We start from the raw sequence: 18,176 nt of genomic DNA, 5'->3' as shown, positions 1-18,176 counted from the left end.
TTGTATAGTTCAATATTGATGATTCTGTACCCTCGTGTCCTTTGTTGCATCCTTTTTTCTTCCTCTTTGGTTTCTAGTTCATGATATCCTTTGAGATAGGCCATTATGGGTGCTCTCTAGTCTTCGTTGTGTATTGCATTGATGAGCTTTGGTGCTTTTATGTTTAGTTCTATCGAGGGTTGGTTGATGACCTCGTAGAAAACATCTAAGGGTAAGGTGATGCCTTGAGCTGCGGCTTTTGCTAGTTCATCAGCCTCATTGTTCTCTGCTATCGGGATTGGTTTGGTCGAGATTCTTAGGAAGAAAGCCTCGATCTTGCAGACTGTGTGCAAGTACTTTTGTAATTCAGGATCTCTGGCTTTGAAGCTTTTCTCAATGTGGTCGGAGGTGACCTGGGAGTCAGTTTTGATGATTGCTCGCCTTACTAAGAGTGCACGAAGCTTTGATAGAGCCAATATGATTTCTTCATATTCTACGCTATTGTTTGTGCACTAAAATTCTAGCCTCGCTGCATATCTGAGTTTGATACCGGACGGCGAGGTTAAGATTGTCGCTATTCTAGCTCCCGCTGATCCCCATGCCCCATCTGTGTGCACTGTCCATACTGGCTATGTAACTTTCGCTATATTGTGAGTGTCGGGGGTCCAATCTGCCAAGAAGTCTATGAGGGCCTAAGATTTGATTGCATTTCTCTCGACTAATTCTATTGCGAAGTCATTGATTTTGGTGTCCCATTTTCCTATTCGACCTATGGCTTCTGAGTTCTTGAGGATGTTGTCAAGCAGGAAACTCGAGGGTATAGTGATCTTGTGTGCCTAGAAATAGTGCTTCAATTTTCTAGAGGCCATGACGACTGTGTATGCTACCTTCTCCATTTCTATATAGAACTTTTTTGCTTCGTCGAGGATTTTCAGATACGTAATACACTAGTAGCTGCTTCTTCTGATGCTCTTCTTGATTTTCTTTTTCTAGAACTACACTAACCGCATGTGGCGAGGCTACGACATATAGGAGGAGTGGTTCGCCGGGTTGGGGGCTAGCGAGGGTTGTTAGGGTTGTGTAGATAGACCTTCAAATCTTTGAAGGCCTTTTGTTGTTGGGGTCCATAGCTATATGGATTTGTGTTTTTAGTACTTCAAAGAAAGGGAGCCCTTGCTCTACGGACCTTGAAATGATTCTGTTTAATGCTGCCAGTCTTCACGCAAGCCTCTATGCTAGTTTTCTTGAGTTCAGGGGTTCCATGTTGAGAATTGTGTCGATTTTCTCTAGACTGGCATTGATTTCTCTTACTAAGACGAGGCAACCAAGCAGCTTTCCCTTGCTTACTGCCAAATATGCATTTTTCTAGGTTCAATTTGAGCCCCGCATTGCAGAGGTTGTTGAAAGCTCTACGGAGGTCCTTGATGTGTTCTTGTTTGAGCTTGCTTTGTACAATGATATCATTCAACATAAGCTGATATTTCTTTGTCCTCTTTGAATACTTTTGTTGTCATGCAGGCAAAGGCTAACCCTGCGTTGTGTAACCTCTCTGCCATTCTTTTGAAGTAGTACATTACAAAAGGAGTGATGAAGCTTGTTTTTTCCTCATCTTCCTGGTTCATCCAAATTTGATGGTATCCTGAAAAATAGTCCAAGAGTGACAAGAGCTCGCAACCGGTAGCTGAATCAACTAAGGGTGCTTATTCTTGGTAATTGTAAATCTCTTTAGGGCAGGCTTTGTTTAGGCTCGTGAAATCGACACACATTCTCGACTTGCCATTTTTCTTTTTGACTAGCACGATATTTGATAGCCAAATTGGGTATTTAACTGGTCCGATGAACCCTACGTCGAGCAATCTTTCAACCTCCACCTTGGCTATCTGCTTTGTTTCTTTAGACATTTTGCAAAGCTTTTGCTTGATCAGGGGGAGGTTGATTTTTGTCGACATCAAGGATGTGCTCAATGATGGACCTGTCTACCCCTCAGAGGTGTCCTCTACGGACCATGCGAAAGATGTCGTTGTTGTCGCACAAGAAATGGATGAGGTCAACCATGGTTTCATAATCCAGCATAGCAGACATGATGACCTGCTTGCTGGTGTTACCTTCAAATAGTGGTACTTTCTTGTTTTCTTCTGCGGGCTTCGCCCTGACTTGTTGTTCTGGTTTGTTTGGCGAGGGTATCTTGACTATTGGCTCTTCTTTTCCTAGGTTGTGTACATTTTTCTGCCCTAGGGTGGTTTTTTCTTCTGCTATTCTAGAGAGGTCTTGGTTGCCATACACGACAATGATACCTCTAGTGGATGGTAGCTTCATACAGAGATAGCCCGGGTGGAGGACTGTGCTGAAAAAGTTTGTGACGCCTTGGCGGAAAATTGCATTGTAGTTGTATAGCATGTCAACCACATCGAAGTCTATGTGCTCTGTCCTACTTGGAGAAGATTTCTGTCTAATTTCATGTTGTCGAAGGTTGAAGCGAACAGGATGTCGGCGGAGCTGCCAGTGTCGACCAAGGATCCTTGTTACTACCCAACCAACCAAATTTGTCTCAATGACCATGGCATCGGTGTTAGGGTAGTCTTTTAGTTTGAGATCTGTGCTGGCAAAGGTTATTGGGATGTGAGACCATTGCGAGTTCTTGTGTGGCCCTTCGGTGGATAGGTGGTGTACCCGCCTCATATGCTCTTTGTGCTGTCTCTTATTGTCGTGATTGTTGTTGGATCCTCCGGTGATTGTGAGTATTACACCGAAGGTTGTGGCTGGGTTGTTGATTGTTGTTTGAATGGGTTGGCTCGCGGGTTCTGGTTTTACTTGCTGTTATTGCGGTTGGGTTGGTGGTGGCAGGGGTGGTGGTTGTAAGGCTGGGTGTTGGCTTTGTATTTGTGGTGGGGTGGGTGGGTGAGTAACCATGTATGGTTGGCTGTTGGAGCGATTGTTGTAGCCGTATGATGGCTGGGGTTGTCGTAGGTATTGTAATGGTGATAGGAGGGATTGTAGTCAGTGAAGGTTGGGTATTGCTGAGGATGTAGTTGCGAAGGGATATCGTAGTTTACTGGTGTGTATTGGTATGGGGTGGTTGCGGGGGTGGGTTGTCTCCTTGTGTAGTTAACAGGTTTTGGTGGGCCTAAAGTGGCGGCTTGCTTTGCTTCTTGATATTTTTTCCCTTCGTGAAACATGCACATAGCTTTGTTGAGTGGCCTTTGCCTAGTCCACAGAAATGGCAGTATAGCTTCGTTGGATCTCTTGGGTTGGGTCTGCTTTGGGTATTGTCTCTGTTATCATTCTGGCTGTTGCGGAGGTGTGGTTTCTATGGTATTCACATTGATTGGTTTGTTGCGAGGGTATTGGTTGCGCTGTGGTGGTCTCGAAGGCAGGCGCATTTGAGGTTTCAAAGCGTCGGTCTTTGAACAGAAGACAATGTCTAATCTGATGTACTTATCCATGACCTCGTGTAACTCTACGATGGTTTTTGGTGGCTTCCGTGCTAGCCTTGAGGAACATGGCCCTTGTCTTACCCCATTGACTACTACTAGGATCACTGCATCATCTGTTATGTTTGGTGTCCTCAGCTCAGAGCTGGATGAATCTTCACCATAAGTCTCGGTGGGGTTCTCTTTTGGCTTGAGTGCAGGTGAATAATTCAATGGGATTGGTTGCCAAAGGGCTGATACCTTTGAAATTGTTGCATAGTTTTTTGTAGAGGCTCCCCTAGGAATCTATCGAGCCTGGTGGGAGGTTACTGTACTAGCTTTGGGCAATGTCCCTTGCAATAATCATGAAGGACATCGCCATGGTTACTCATCCCCGCCTGCTACTGCCACTACCACTTCGTAGCTCATTATGAATTGGCGAGGGTCTATGTTTTTGTCGTACCTTGGTAGGTTCTGTGGTTTGTACTCGAGCGGCCAATTTCTAGTTTGGAGTAACTGGCTCAATGGGGATTTCGGGTCATATGGCATTGGCGGAGGTTGGTTTCTGTGGTGTTGTTGTATAGCTGGGGGAACATATTCTAGGTAGATCTGGTGAAGACGAGGTGGTGGTGGTAGGAGGTGGGTTCGGGTTGAGCAGAGGTGGATTTAGGTGGAGCGGAGGTGGATTTGGGTGGAGCGGAGGTGGCAATTCATGCTATTCGGGTAGATAGTTTGGGTTAGCTTCGATTGAAGCTAGGTACTCATTAATTTGCCTAAGTTGTTCGCTGCCTTCATCTACCTTCTGCCTTATCACTTGCAGGCATGCCTACGTCTGGTGGGCTTTGACTCGATGTCTTTTCTCCTAGAGTTCCTCATGCATTTGGTTTAGGGCCTCGAGGCCTCTCACCTCTGCACCTTCGTCGTCATCTTCCGGTACGTGGCCGGCTTCTTCCATCCTAGACAGTTCGGGTTAGGGGATTGGCTCCAGCCTTGACTGCCTCGGCCCCATCCGATTCGAGTTGTGTTCTTGTCAGTTGAGCGGTGGGTTGGAGTATCGGAGTTCCGCTGGCTCCGCTTACGGAGGTTCCCACCGTCGAGTCCGACCCTTATGGCGGGGGCGGATCCCTTTGGTTGTTTCTTCTTGTTGTTGCCATTGTTTTCGAGGAGTGGCGAACTAGTGTCCCCATGGACGGCGCCAACTGTGGGGTCACTCCAAGCCTCTCGCCCTAGCTAAGGGACAAGGGGGGAGAGGACGAGGGTTTCCCACTAGGTGAATTACTAGACTGTGGTGAAGGGATGAGCGAGGGTACACAAAGACAAGGAGATGGAAAAGTGTGGATTAAATGCCCATTAATTTGTCCAGAAAAGTTTGACCTTGTTTCTTACACGAGCGCTCCGGGCATTTATAGGCCATACCTGGAGATGCGGTAGAATTACATTAGGGTTCAACCCTAGCCGGTAAATGCTATACAAGAACCAGGGGTATGGCGGTAATCTCCTTTCCTCAGCCAACCACTCCCGCGTCCAATTGCTAATGGGATGGTTCCTCCTCGTAGAAGGTAACGACCTTCGTGTGCCCCCAGCGAGGGTTTGTTTGCCATCACCGTCTTGCGACCTTCTCGCCATGCTCCTCCGGCGTAGCTGACCTTCGATCGTGCCCCCTAAACACACAGATGAAGAAAAACCGATCAAGGGCACCCACATCATGGGGGTGGCGCCCAAGACGAGGGCAGGTTAGTTGAGCCAGCGCCAGGTCGAGGGTTAGGGGAGGAGCAGTGCCAGGGTACCTCCCCCAACATTTGGTCCTCGACCTGTTTCAAAAGTGGTTTTTCTATTTTCTAAAACTAATAAAAATCTGGTTCGATCTCTAGAAGTTCGTAATTAATTTATTTTAAATTATAAAAATATGAAACTTTTCATGTTTTCTTCTAAAAATGTTATATATGTTGATGCTATATTTAACATTGTTTAGATCTTACTTGTTTTAAACAAACAACAAGCATGACAACGAGCAATAAAGCAATAGGAACATAAATAAACCAATTCCAAATACCTATATATAGACCATAAACAAGTAGAGAACATTTTTTTTAAAAAAGTACTAGTTTCATCTAAAATAAATGACGGCAGGGGATAGCAATGCTACTGTATATATTAATTTTGTGCAAAATTTAAAACAACCTTAAATACAGCATCAATATATATAACATTTTTAGAAGAAAATATGAACTAGTATCGTATTTTTATAATTTAAAATAAATTAATTACGAACTTCTAGATTTATTATTAGAAAATAGAAAACCGCTTTTGAAACCAGTGAAGGACCAAATTTGTCCGGTTTTGACAGTTGGATGGTGTATGTTACCCGGTTTTATAGTTAAAGGTTGAAATAGAACTTCAATGCGAGTTGGAGGTTGAAAATATACTTTACCCTTTTTTAATAAGGGAACAAAGTTCAAGCCTTTAACATTGGTAGATGGTAAACAACCGATAGTCAAAATACAAATCAAAGCCATAAGGCCACAAGGAAAATAAACTTCAGTCCAGCTAGTGAGCACAACAAACAAGGGAAGAACTAGTCGGCAACACGATTCCTAAAGCTCCATCCAACTTTTGGAAAGACCGCCATAATTAAGGTCTCCCAGTCTCCATAGGAAATCTTGGACTGAGGTCTATCCTCTGCTCTATGCAGCATGGACCACTGTCAGATCCAAAACATTGCCCTGAAAATTACCTTATACAAAAGTGTTACAGCTAGCCTTGTTAAATACCATATCATTTCTATTCAACTATATTGCCCAACAAAATGCAAGCTGCTCCTAGCAGAATTTGGTTTTTGAGTTTAGGACATGATCCATGAAGCCAATAACCAAACAAACTAGCTTTGCTAGTAGGTGGTTGAATTCCAAACGTGATATGCACAGTATTCCAAACAAAGTGTGCAAGGTGACGGTCAAAGAACAAATGTTGAATAGTTTCGATTGAACTACAAAGAACAAAGCGTGCAAGGTGGCAGCAACAGTTGACACTTCCTTGCAATTCCTCTTTGCTAGATTATCTTTTGTAAGTGTTACCTCTTTTTCAAATACTATAGAAAAATCTTAATTTTCAACGGTATTTTTAATTTTCATATAGGGCTTTTCTTTGAGAGAACGCCTTGTTGGATCAAAGTTTTATACATCGACCAGACTGGTGAATATGCCGTTGTTACTTGAGGTTCCATATTAATACATCTTTCCTGTTAGAGAGGAGAAGTTGTACAACTTTTGACACTAAGTCAAACCAAGCATTTCGTTTTTCATTAACCAAACCCTGCCTAAAACACACATTAAGTGATATTGTCCCCAAGACATTTGCCACCGTATCATCTTTCTGCCTTACAGTTCTATATAAATTAGGGTAAAACTCTTTAAAAGATTTATCTTCCAACCACACATCCTCCCAAAAACTCACCTACTCCCCACTCTTCACCTTAAAAGCACCACGACCTAGGGAATCGTCCATTGATTTCGTAAGATCGGCTCAGAAATGAGAACCCCCGGCCTATGTTGCACCTGAGGCATTATTAGATAAATATTTCCTTCTTAGAGCGAGGCTAATAATACAGCCGGCTTGCTGGCTGTAAGGTTCCTTGCAGCCTTCTCTCAGCCCACTCATATAGTAGTTAGCTCTTTACCGTTAATACATGGCCCACTTGTCTCTCTCACAGACTTTTTTTTTGTTCTTATGCCCAAGCCGACTGTAAGCTTACAGCCCGCTTCTCCTCTCTCCTCCCCTCTCTCCTCCACATCAACATTTAGTCGGCTTATAGCCTGCTATTATATTTGCTCCGAAGGTTCTGCCAGACCCCCTCTTTATTGATCAATCTAAACAGCCATTTACTTTCTTCTATGCTGCACACTTTCCTGGTTTTTTACCGGCCTGTCTGTCCTTGAGCTATGACTTCGATTCATTGTCGAGCACTAAGAGCCAATCAAAACTCTCTCCCTCTCCTGCAGACTCAATGCAGTACTCAACAGAGACTCAATGCCGGGGTGCTCCGATCGGAACCAGATTCTCTGCAGTCAAGCAAATCAACTATCCTCTGCAGTCAAGCAACTGAGCCATGCATTTCAGATCCAACCGTGAGCCCACAAAACGCTAGAACCAAACTGCCTATTCGTTTGGCTGTGGCTTATCGTAAACGATCATAAATTTTCAATCGGAACAGTATTTTTCTCTCACACAAACCAGCCAACAGTACTTTTTCACGAACCAGCAACAATACGAACTAGCCAACTGAACATGCCGCCTGCAAGCGTGCAGCTGGCCCATCTCAGCCTAGTCACGTGAAGGATACCCCTGGGCGACTCGTACCTAGAGTCCTGGACTCCACCGCCGTTGCAGCCGGACCTTGAACTCGTACATGAAGAAATCGTCGCAGCCAGGTCGACTGCAGAGGATCTTGTTCCCTCCAATCCGGGCCCTTTGCAGGCAAAATTGATGAAGAGCTAAACACGCTTATTTGTAAATCTTTGGCATATCCGGATTTCAAACTATGGTTGAGGAGGGCATATGCTGATGCCTCCAATGCAACTAAACGCCAAGAGGTTCCCATCATTGACAAATTTTGCATGAAAAAATTTTGTAATAATAATCCGACTAGCATCAACTAGGACTTAATTTCATTGAAAATACTGAAACTCAATAAGGAACCGAAGGGACTAAGCAGCAAGTTGTACCCAAGATACTGTACACCATTAATCACATTTTAATTTTTAAAGCTAGCAGTAAACTCTCATGCAATAAGTGCACATAACTTCTTAAAAAATACACTATAAAATTTTGAAATGAAGGGCTAGCGGTTAAGTAGTCTATTTAATTTGCTTTAACAAAATTACACTACACACATACCGACATACTCCGTATATTTGATCTATGCTCTTGGGCTGAAGTGTTGAGTGACCGCCGGCGGCGAGCTGGAGTTAGACGTCCCCGTCGCTGTCGGCCGTCGCACGGCTCGTCGTCGAAGCGTATGGCATGGTAACAGAAGACCCGACAGAGGTGGTGGTGTCGCTGAACTGCATGGTGGAGGCACCGAATGGCTGAAGGTACACAGCGACCGGCATCTTGGGCGGCAGCAGCGGCATCCTGAACTTCCTCGACCAGCAGTGCCTCCGCGGCCTGCCGGATCCCTGGTCGCAATTTTGGGTCTGGGTGCGCGCACCAGAGCCCGATGGCGACCACCCACTCCATCCCCCACTGGTCAAAGGCTCCACCAAGCCGCTCGTCCGCGGCGTCCAGAGCAGCGCCTCGGCCGTGCATGTCCCAAGCCCACTCAACCAGCCGGAACACCTGTCCTTCCCACTAAGTAAAAAACGATTTTTAGCAACAGGTCGAATTTTTGTAGGGGCGGCTGGTGATGGAGCTGCTCCTACAGTGCCGTGCTCGGGTGCCCAGACACCAGCCACCCTACAAATGGAACAGCAGGGACGGTTGGTGATACGAGCCGCCCCTATAAATGGGTCTGATTTGTAGGGGCGGCTCACTTACCAGCCGCCCCCGGCGTTTCTATTTGTAGGGGCGGCTGGTGATTGAGCCGCCCCTACAAATGGCCCCCATATAAATAGCTCCGATTTGTAGGGGCGACTCAATCACCAACCGCCCCTACAAATGACCCCCGTATAAATAGCTTCGATTTGTAGGGGCGGCTCAATCACCAGCCGCCCCTACAAATAACCCACATATAAAACAACTGCAGCACCTTCTTTCTCCTCGGGTCACTCACTCCAACCCGTAAAAGAAAGGTGGGGAGGCCTTGGGCACCTCTCAAAAATTGCTTTACTAGGGGGGAAGGTTTTGGTCTCAAATCCTTTGGTGGAGAGGTTGTAGAAGGTAAGAAAATGCTATTCCACACTTTTGTTTGTAGTTTTAATGGTTGGTTAGTGAGTAATTAAAGTTTTGTTTTTCTCTCTCTTCTATGGTGCTTGAGCTACTTATGAAGCAAATTAGATCCAAGTTTTAAATGTACTAGGATAAATTAGGGAGGGGAACAAGATCATACCCTTATTTGATCCATGTTTCTTGATTTTAGTGAACAATTAGTTAGTTTTATGCATGTTTCATGTGCATGTAGATCTAGATCTAGGGTTTGGTTTTTTTATTAATTTTGTTTTTGTAATTTTGGACTAAGGTTTGTATGAAAGATATTGAGTAAAGTATAATTATTGCTAATTGTTGTCTTTAAAATTGTTTATTGTAATCAATAAATATGTATTTTAATTAATTATGGATAAATGGGCCATTAATTAATTTTCCTCTACCATGGTGTGTTTGTATGCTTCATGTAATTATATTAGATTTATATTCATATATATCTGAAGTATATACAATTATTCTCAAGTAATTATTAATTTAATTCATTTTTATATATATCTAAAAAAGTAGTCCTTTAATGTTTGTTTTGTTGTTGTTGTTGTAAAAGATGGAGTACATGAACTCTTGGATGTATGGTTCGTTAAGGTTCAAAGCAGGTTTCCGTGAAGAGGTGGATAAATTTATTGAAGTTGGATGTATGGTTCGTTAAGGTTCAAAGCAGGTTTCCGTGAAGAGGTGGATAAATTTATTGAAGCCGCAAAGAAGCATGCAACGACATTGAAAGAGAATAAGGATATAATTATTTGTCCCTGTAAAGATTGCAAGAACCGTATAGCATGGACAGATGTGACTTTCATCAGATCACATTTGATTATACGAGGATTTGTTAAGGACTACACAGTGTGGATTCATCATGGTGAAACGATTATTGTTAACAATGAGGATGAGGAGGAATACGACGACGACACCATAGAATCCCTGTCCCAATATTCAGCAGAGCTTGATGCATGAATGGATTTTGAGTTTGGCAATAAACAAGGCGGTGATGCTAGTGGTTGGGACTGGTAACGACGAAGGTGGTGCCAATAATGATGGTGGAGCACGTGTCGGGGATGAAGATGATTTGGAGGACATGATTCGAGTGCTTGGACCAGAGATTTTACTAAATAACCCGAAAGGTCTAGAAAATTTAGAAAGGGTGACAAAAGCATCGAAGGAGACTGTGTATGGTGTTGAAAAGGGTTGTCCGACACATTGGATATTGCTACATTTTGTACTTGAGCTGCTCATCCTGAAGGCTAAGTACGGTTGGTTAGACTGTAGTTTTAATGATCTATTACATCTCCTATCATGGGTGCTGCCACAACCAAACTCAGTTCCCACCAACGCATACCAAGCGAAGAAGGTTATAAGTCCATTGACAATGGGGGTTGAAAAACTCCATGCATGCCCCAACCACTTTATACTTTTTTGTGGCGAAATGTTCAAGTCACTAGATAAATGTCCCTGGTGTGGGGCCAGCTGGTACAAGAACAATGACCTTTACGATGGGGACGAAGCCTCCACAGGAAAAAAGAGGAATAAGAAGGGTACAAAAAAGATGGTATAAGAATCTCAGCCCCTAGAGGACACTCCATTAGACAACGATGTAAAGCAGAGACGAATTCCCGCCTTAGTAATGTGGTACCTATCAGTGATCGACCGCTTGAGACGTATCTTCCTAAACCCTAAAGAAGTTGCACTCATGACATGGTGGGATGATGAGCGCAAGGTGGATGATGATAAGATTGCACACCCGGCTGATTGTGTTCAGTGGCAAAGGTTTGATGAGAAGCACATAGAATTCAGCGATGACCCAAGGAATGTATGGTTTGGCTTGAGCACCGATAGAATGAACCCCTTCAATGAGAGGATGAGCGACCATAGCACATGGCCAGTGATCTTGACCATGTACAACATCCCAACATGGTTGTGTTAGAAGAGAAAGTACCTTCTTCTCACTATTCTTATTTTTGGCCCTAAACAACTAGGCATTGATATAGATGTGTTCCTTGAGCCTTTGATGAAAGAAATGGAGAAGCTATGGAGGCATGGGGAGCAGATGTACGATGCATTCCGAAAGGAGGACTTCATATGTAGAGCAATAATATTTGTTACTACCAATGATTACCCCGCGCTGTTTGCTTTGTCTGGATAGATCAAAGGGAAGATATGATGCTTGGTTTGCTTGGATGGTACTACTTAGGGTGTACCTGGATGCATCCAAGAAGATAGTTTACCTAAGGAACCGACACTTCTTAGACAAGTCACATGTACCGTAGCAAATTGTTCTTTAGATTTTATGACAACGCTCCAGAGATTAAACCCCCTCCGGAGAGACGTCATAACGGAGAACACATGTACAGAATAGTGAAAAACATATGCGTCGTATATGGAAAGAAGAATCTAGATGGGACGAACAGAGATAGAAGCACACCTCCTATCGAAGGCGTACCTTTCAAGAAACAATCGATCTTCTTTCAGTATCTGCCTTATTGGCCAGACTTGGAGGTCTCCCATGCCATTGATGCTATGCACGTGCAGAAGAATGTCTTTGAGAGTCTCATTGCTACCTTGATGGACATAGGCAAGTCAAAGGATGGTATGAAAGCACGAAAAGACACGGTGCAGCTAAACGTGATGCCATAGCTTCACCCGGTACCTGAGGCTAATGGAAAATACACTCTGTCTACGGCATGCTTAAACCTAACACTAGACGAGAAGAGAGCTATATGCACTTTCCTGAGGGGGATCAAAGTTCCGACTGGGTTTTCAGCAAATATGAAGAAGTTAGTGTCGATGAAGGACTTGTCAATAACACACTACAAGGCTCACGATTGCCATGTGATGCTGATAGTGTTTCTACCTATTGCAATCAGGGATATAAATCCAGAGTTCTTGAAAATGGCCATCACCCGCATGTGCTACTTCTTTTCAAAGATCTCACAAAAGATGATTGACAAGCAAGAGCTGAGTGACCTACATGAATTTGTGGTGGAGACACAAAATCAACTAGAGATGTGTTTACCTCCTGCTTTTTTTATATAATGCCACATCTCATGATTCACATGGTTCATCAGATACAGGCGCTAGGCCCTTGCTACTTGCATGAAATGTGGTCCTACGAGTGGTTCATGTCGGTTCTAAGTCGATACGTGCATAATCGAGTATGCCTAGAGGGCTCCATGATAGAGGGTTACAGTACTGAAGAAATCGTTGAGTGTTGTCAAGAGTACCTAAAAGTACAGAAAGGGATTGGTAAACCCGATTCTCATCACAAGGGTAGGCTGGCTGGGAAGGGCACTAGTGGTAGAAAAGTGTTCATCGACCATGATTACAAAGAGGTGAGTCAGGCGCATTACAGTGTCTTGCAGAGTACGCAACTGATGCAACCGTACATTGATGAACACTTGGCTATCTTTATGGCGGAGAGAAATAACCATTCGGATGATTGGGTCATGAAACAACACAAGCAACGACTAACTATATGGTTGAAGGACCAAAACAAACCGCCTGGAGAAACCATAGACTCTATTACCATTAGTACGGTTAGCGGAGGGGCCATCGAGACAAGTGACATCTTGGAATGCTTATGACATCAATGGGTATACGTACTATACCCACTGCAAAGGATAGTAAATATGTGAACCAAAACAATGGCGTTCGAATAGAGACTCTCGATGGATTGGGGCGAAAGATCCAATACTTTGGCATCATTGAAGAGATATGGGAACTTGACTATGGAAGGGATATAATGGTGGCCCTGTTTCGATACCGCTAGATCAAACAACTCCAACTGAACGAGATCGGATTAAGAGTCCTAGACCTCAAGAATCTAGGCTACCAAGATGACCCTTGGGTGCTCGCTTCACGTGTCGCACAAGTTTTCTATATGTCTGACCCACAAAGTAACCTCCCTCCGAAGAAGAAGACAAAACACGTGGTTGCCTCTGGGAAACAGCACATTATTGGAGTTGATGGCGTGGATGATGTTGAAGCTTACAATAACTACGATGAGATGCCACTATTCATAGACTTTCCTAAGAAGATCAGTGTTGTGAAAAAGAACCTCCCCAAAGACATATTGCCATGGGAACAAAAAGGTGTCAAGGGGAAATTTGTTACAGCGGGCTAGCTAGTTGTTGAACGTGGAGTGTTTATGTAAATGTGTGTTTGTAAGACTTCATTTATGGATGCGTGTGAGACTATATATTTATGTATGTGTGTAAGACTATATATTTTTGTATGTGTGTGAGACTACATTTATGCATGTGTATGAGACTACCCTTTGCAACATCCAGATGACTCTATTTGAACATCCACTCTATTACTACTAAAACTTTATGAAATCACTTAACACTTTATGAAATAAAGAAATGACCAAAATAAAAGTAGGAGATCTTGATGAGTTATAGATTGTGATGAGTTCAACAACTTTTATGTTCACGACTTTTATTGTTGAAATCATTTAAGGTTTCAAAATCTTGTTTGAAGTTGCCAATTATTAAAATTCAAAATTTCAACTGTTCAAATTTGGTCAAATGAAAATATGATCAAAATAAAAGTTGTACATATTGATGAGTTCTACAACTTTGGTATTCATGAGTTTTCATCTGAAATCATTTACCCTTTCAAAATATTGTTTCAAGTTGAACTTGTTTGAATTTCAAAATTTGAATCGTTCAAACAAAGTCACATGACAAGATGACCAAAATAAAAGTTGTACATGTTGATGAGTTATACAACTTTTATGTTTACAACCTTTTCATTTTATTTCATTTAATGTCATAAAATTGTAGTCAAAGTTTTAAAATTCAAATTTTTAATTTTTGTTTTTTTGTTTTCTATATTGTTTTGAGTACAATTGTTTATATATATATTTCTTCATATAATACAAATATTATATTGTGCATATACACAATTGTTTTTATATTACTTTTATTTTGGTCACAATTATTTTATATATACATAATTGTTTTTATAATACAGAATTAACAATTTAAAAAAAATAAAAATATATTTCTAGGGGCGGTTGGATCAGGAACTGCCCCTACAAATGCATTTGTAGGGGCGGCTAGATAAGGAACCGCCCCTACAAATGCATTTGTAGGGGTGGCTGGATCAGGAACTGCCCGTACAAATCGCCCCTTCTATAAAACCAAGGGCGCACGGGTGTTGTCTTTATTTGGGCGCTCTCTTCTCCTCCGTCGCCGTCAGGCTGCCCCGCCGACGCCGGCCCGCGCCCCTTCCCCGCCTATGCCGTCACGCGCCCCTTCCCCGCACCCGCGTGCCCCATCTCCGCGCCACCTCCCCGCACCCGTGCCACTTCGCCCCCTCCCACGCGCCCGCTCTAGGGTTTCCAGAGGAGCGGCGACGCCGCCGGCGAGCGAGGAGCCTTAGCCTCTAGCGGTCCCGCACCCGACCCTCGGTGTCCGCTCCCGCGCGCCAACAACGTAGGCTCCCGGCGCCCCGCGCCTGGCCCTCGGCGTCCCACCCCCGCATGCCAATGACATGGCTCCCGGCGCCCTGCTCCCGTTCACCTCGCCTGCCCCAGGACTGGATTCGGCTGGCTGAACACGGCCTTGCCGACCGCCGCCACCCTACTCCCAGCTACCCAGGTCTTCGCCAGGACCCTTTGTCGGCAACGAGCATCCACTAGTCACACACCAGGTATGCCCGCCCCCCTCTCTTCTCTTCCTTCTAGGCAAAATTGAGCACCCGAACACTAATTCAAACCACCTTGATTTATGCTTTTTTACGGAATAGATCATTCATATATGTTATTTGCGTACAGTGTTATCATGCTGAAATTTCTGAAACGGCAATTGCTACATCCAGTAAATGACATGGTCCTGATTTATGAAATTAAACCATAGGATGCCTGATTTAAAATAAAAATGGCCATGCCTAGAAAAAGCCAAAGTCTAGGGTATCCTATCCCTTGACATGGATAAGTCCCTCACCTCTTGTGTGATATGTTGGCGTGTGCCATGGATATGGATTGGAGCTCTCATATATATATAGAGGAGAGATGGGGCAGGCGGCAGAGGATCGAGCACGCGTCTTGTGATCCCATGTCCCGTGTCCCGTGTGAAAGAGAGATCCACATCCACCAGGGGGCAGCGGCAATGCCAATTGTCAATTGCCAATGCATGAGACCATATATTGCCATATTCCCTGCCTGGTGTTTTTATTTATTCTTTATCTATTTATTTATTGTGCTGCTTACTCAAAGTATACTATTTATATTTAGCCAAATGATCCTATTTGCAAACTTTGCGGGACAGACCACGAGAGCCGGGGCTGTGTGTGTTGCCGTGCGTGGTGTATTCTTGTCTTGGATTCCAGACTCCCGTGACGATGGGAGCCGGGGCTCAGGGGCTGGGTTGCGTTTCATCATCAAACCAAAGATCTTATCCCTAGCGTAACGTCCCTCTCCCTCTCCGTCTCCGTCTCCATCTCCTATCCGCCCCTAAATTAAATCCTCCTGTTGTCATGCTCGCCTTTTCTATTCCTTGGCTGCCGATGCATGATGCTTCCTTTCTTTCTTTCTTCCCTATCTCTTGGCATTGTTGATGTTGCGTGGAACTGGAAACTTTCATCTCCCTCCCCATCTCTCTGCTGACTGCACCAAACCTACCGACCTATCAATTATCATCTATGCATGCCTCTGCTCTGCTTGCTTCTTCCGATCATGTGCCTTTCAATCTTTTGGTGGCTGGAGATTGCTTTGCCTTCTGGGTTCCTTCTTCAAAATAAAACTGGGCTTTCAGACTCTCAGGTCAAAATGAAAACTTGTGGTCACCACTGTAGCTTGCTGCTGGGTTACCAGATCAGTCCAAAACTCTGTGGTTACTGCTGCACCTTGCTGACTGTGTATCTGTACGCGCGTGCTACTTTCTGAATCCTGATCTTTTTTTCCCTTTTCGTACATACATACTGAAACCATTCAGCAGGTTCTTCATACATACACAATGATTTAGTACATTATTCCATTCTTAGAGCATATATATTACCATTCAAGTTAAAAGATCTCCGGATTTGACGCTAGCTCATCGTGTATACATGCATTAATCTTCTCGAATGGATCAGATCGGAGTGATTAATTTCTGAATGGACCTGATGGAGGCAGCACTGAGAGACCATCGACTCATCGAGTTCGATCGTTGGATGCGTATGCTGCACCTGAGCCTGGTTTCCATCTTAGCAGCACTGAAGGATATAATAGTTTTTCTTGGACTGCGCAAGTAGAAGTTCTGGAAAATTATTATTATTATTTTTGGTTGGTGTGTGGTGTGTGTAGTTAAGTGGCAACTGACAGATCAGCATACATACAAGAGTGATGGACATCTGGGTGTCACTAAGTTTTTTATTTGCTTTTCCAACATGTTGGCTTCTATAAGTAGTGGAATTGAATGACAGTCATATTCCCATCTCAGTTACTCCATTTATAGTCATGTTCTCCATTGCTATATGAGTGTACCTTTTTTTTGCTTTAGCTGTCTGGGTTAGTTTTGTTTAGTTCCAGCAGTTCTTTCTATCTCCGGTGCTATATATTAGGAAAGTCAATTACAAATGAATTTTGAAGCATGACTTTATAAAAACAAAAGAGCTATGTGTGTAGTTTGCTTTACTATGCCACTTTGGCATTATAAATTAGCCTATGTGACCAAATTCATTTCAATTTAGAGTCATACAGATTGAAATTAGCCTATGTAAATATTTTGTTAATATAAACTTAGGTTAAAACATATAAGTTCCATTTTACGTGTTAACTGCTCTCTAACCCTGTTATTTTCGTTACTTACTCCACTTCATTTTTCTCAAATACCTATGTTTTCCCAGGATGACACTGTTTTTATCTTGTAATTCTTAATGAACCGGTGCTTATAGCTAATTGTTTTGGATACTACTACTATACTGAACTACTACTACTCTACTCTACTGAACTACTACTACTCTACTTGCTACTGCTAGCTACTCCTACTCCTACTAGCTGGCTGCTACTCTACTCTCTTCCCTAGCTGCTGGCTGCTACTCTTAACTACTGGCTGCTACACTTCTCTACTCCTCCTCTACTATACTCCTCTACTATTACTCTATCTACTATTACTCCTCCTCTACTCAGCAGCTGTTGCTTTTTCTACACCTTTTCCTCTCTATGTTTGCTAAGCAACTGTTGCTTTTTTTTTTTGCCAAATCTCCCCTCTCCTTTGTTTTGCCGATGATGAAATTGTCCAAGTCCATACATTATATAGGAATATGAACTGATGATCAAGAACTTGTGAGGAACTTGGCATCATTAGCAGCCGCCCCTACATTACCTTCTCCTCTCTTCTCTGTTATGATGCCTTGATGCTCGAAGTTCAAGATCAGATGACGATTGACATGTTTCTAAGGCCTCTACTACTGCTACTTCTCGTTTTTTGACATATTGTTGCTTTATAGGACTACTTTGTTTTATAGACCTTTTTTATTTCTTATACCTTCTCGCGTACCTAAAGCACACTTTCTTGCATCTATTAGAACAAAGCACGAAATAATGTCACGGGCACCAGACAGTGCAGTCCGATGCCCCAAGCATGATGAGCAGCCAACCCTTGAGGAGCAAGCACTAGAGGACCAGCTTACTCAAGAACAGTTCGATAATGGGGTAGAAAAAGATCTAGAAGTGATGCTTACTCAGGAGCAGTGTGACGAGGAGGAAGGCCCTGAAGGCGAAGAAGAAGAGGATGATGATGATGACTTAGAAGAGGGATATGAAAGTCCCGATGAGCCTTTCCCATGTGAAGCCAGAAGGAGGCCAACGGAGGAAGATTTGGACAAGGATTTTAACCCGAACGAGGAGGTAGGGAAAAAAGCCTTAGCTTGTAAATTTTGCTAATGCTTTGG

The 18,176-nt window shown here is 43.4% G+C and overlaps 1 pseudogene; it reads right to left on the bottom strand.

Moving 5' to 3' along the window:
* Positions 1-8,304: 8,304 nt before the first annotated feature.
* The window catches only part of LOC136498524 (L-type lectin-domain containing receptor kinase IX.1-like), a 33,116-nt pseudogene continuing 23,244 nt past the window's right edge, over positions 8,305-18,176 (bottom strand).

Source organism: Miscanthus floridulus, chromosome 12 (genome assembly GCF_019320115.1).
Source record: "Miscanthus floridulus cultivar M001 chromosome 12, ASM1932011v1, whole genome shotgun sequence".
Classification (NCBI taxonomy): Eukaryota; Viridiplantae; Streptophyta; class Magnoliopsida; order Poales; family Poaceae; genus Miscanthus; species Miscanthus floridulus.
This window is presented reverse-complemented; position numbering and strand designations above follow the sequence as displayed.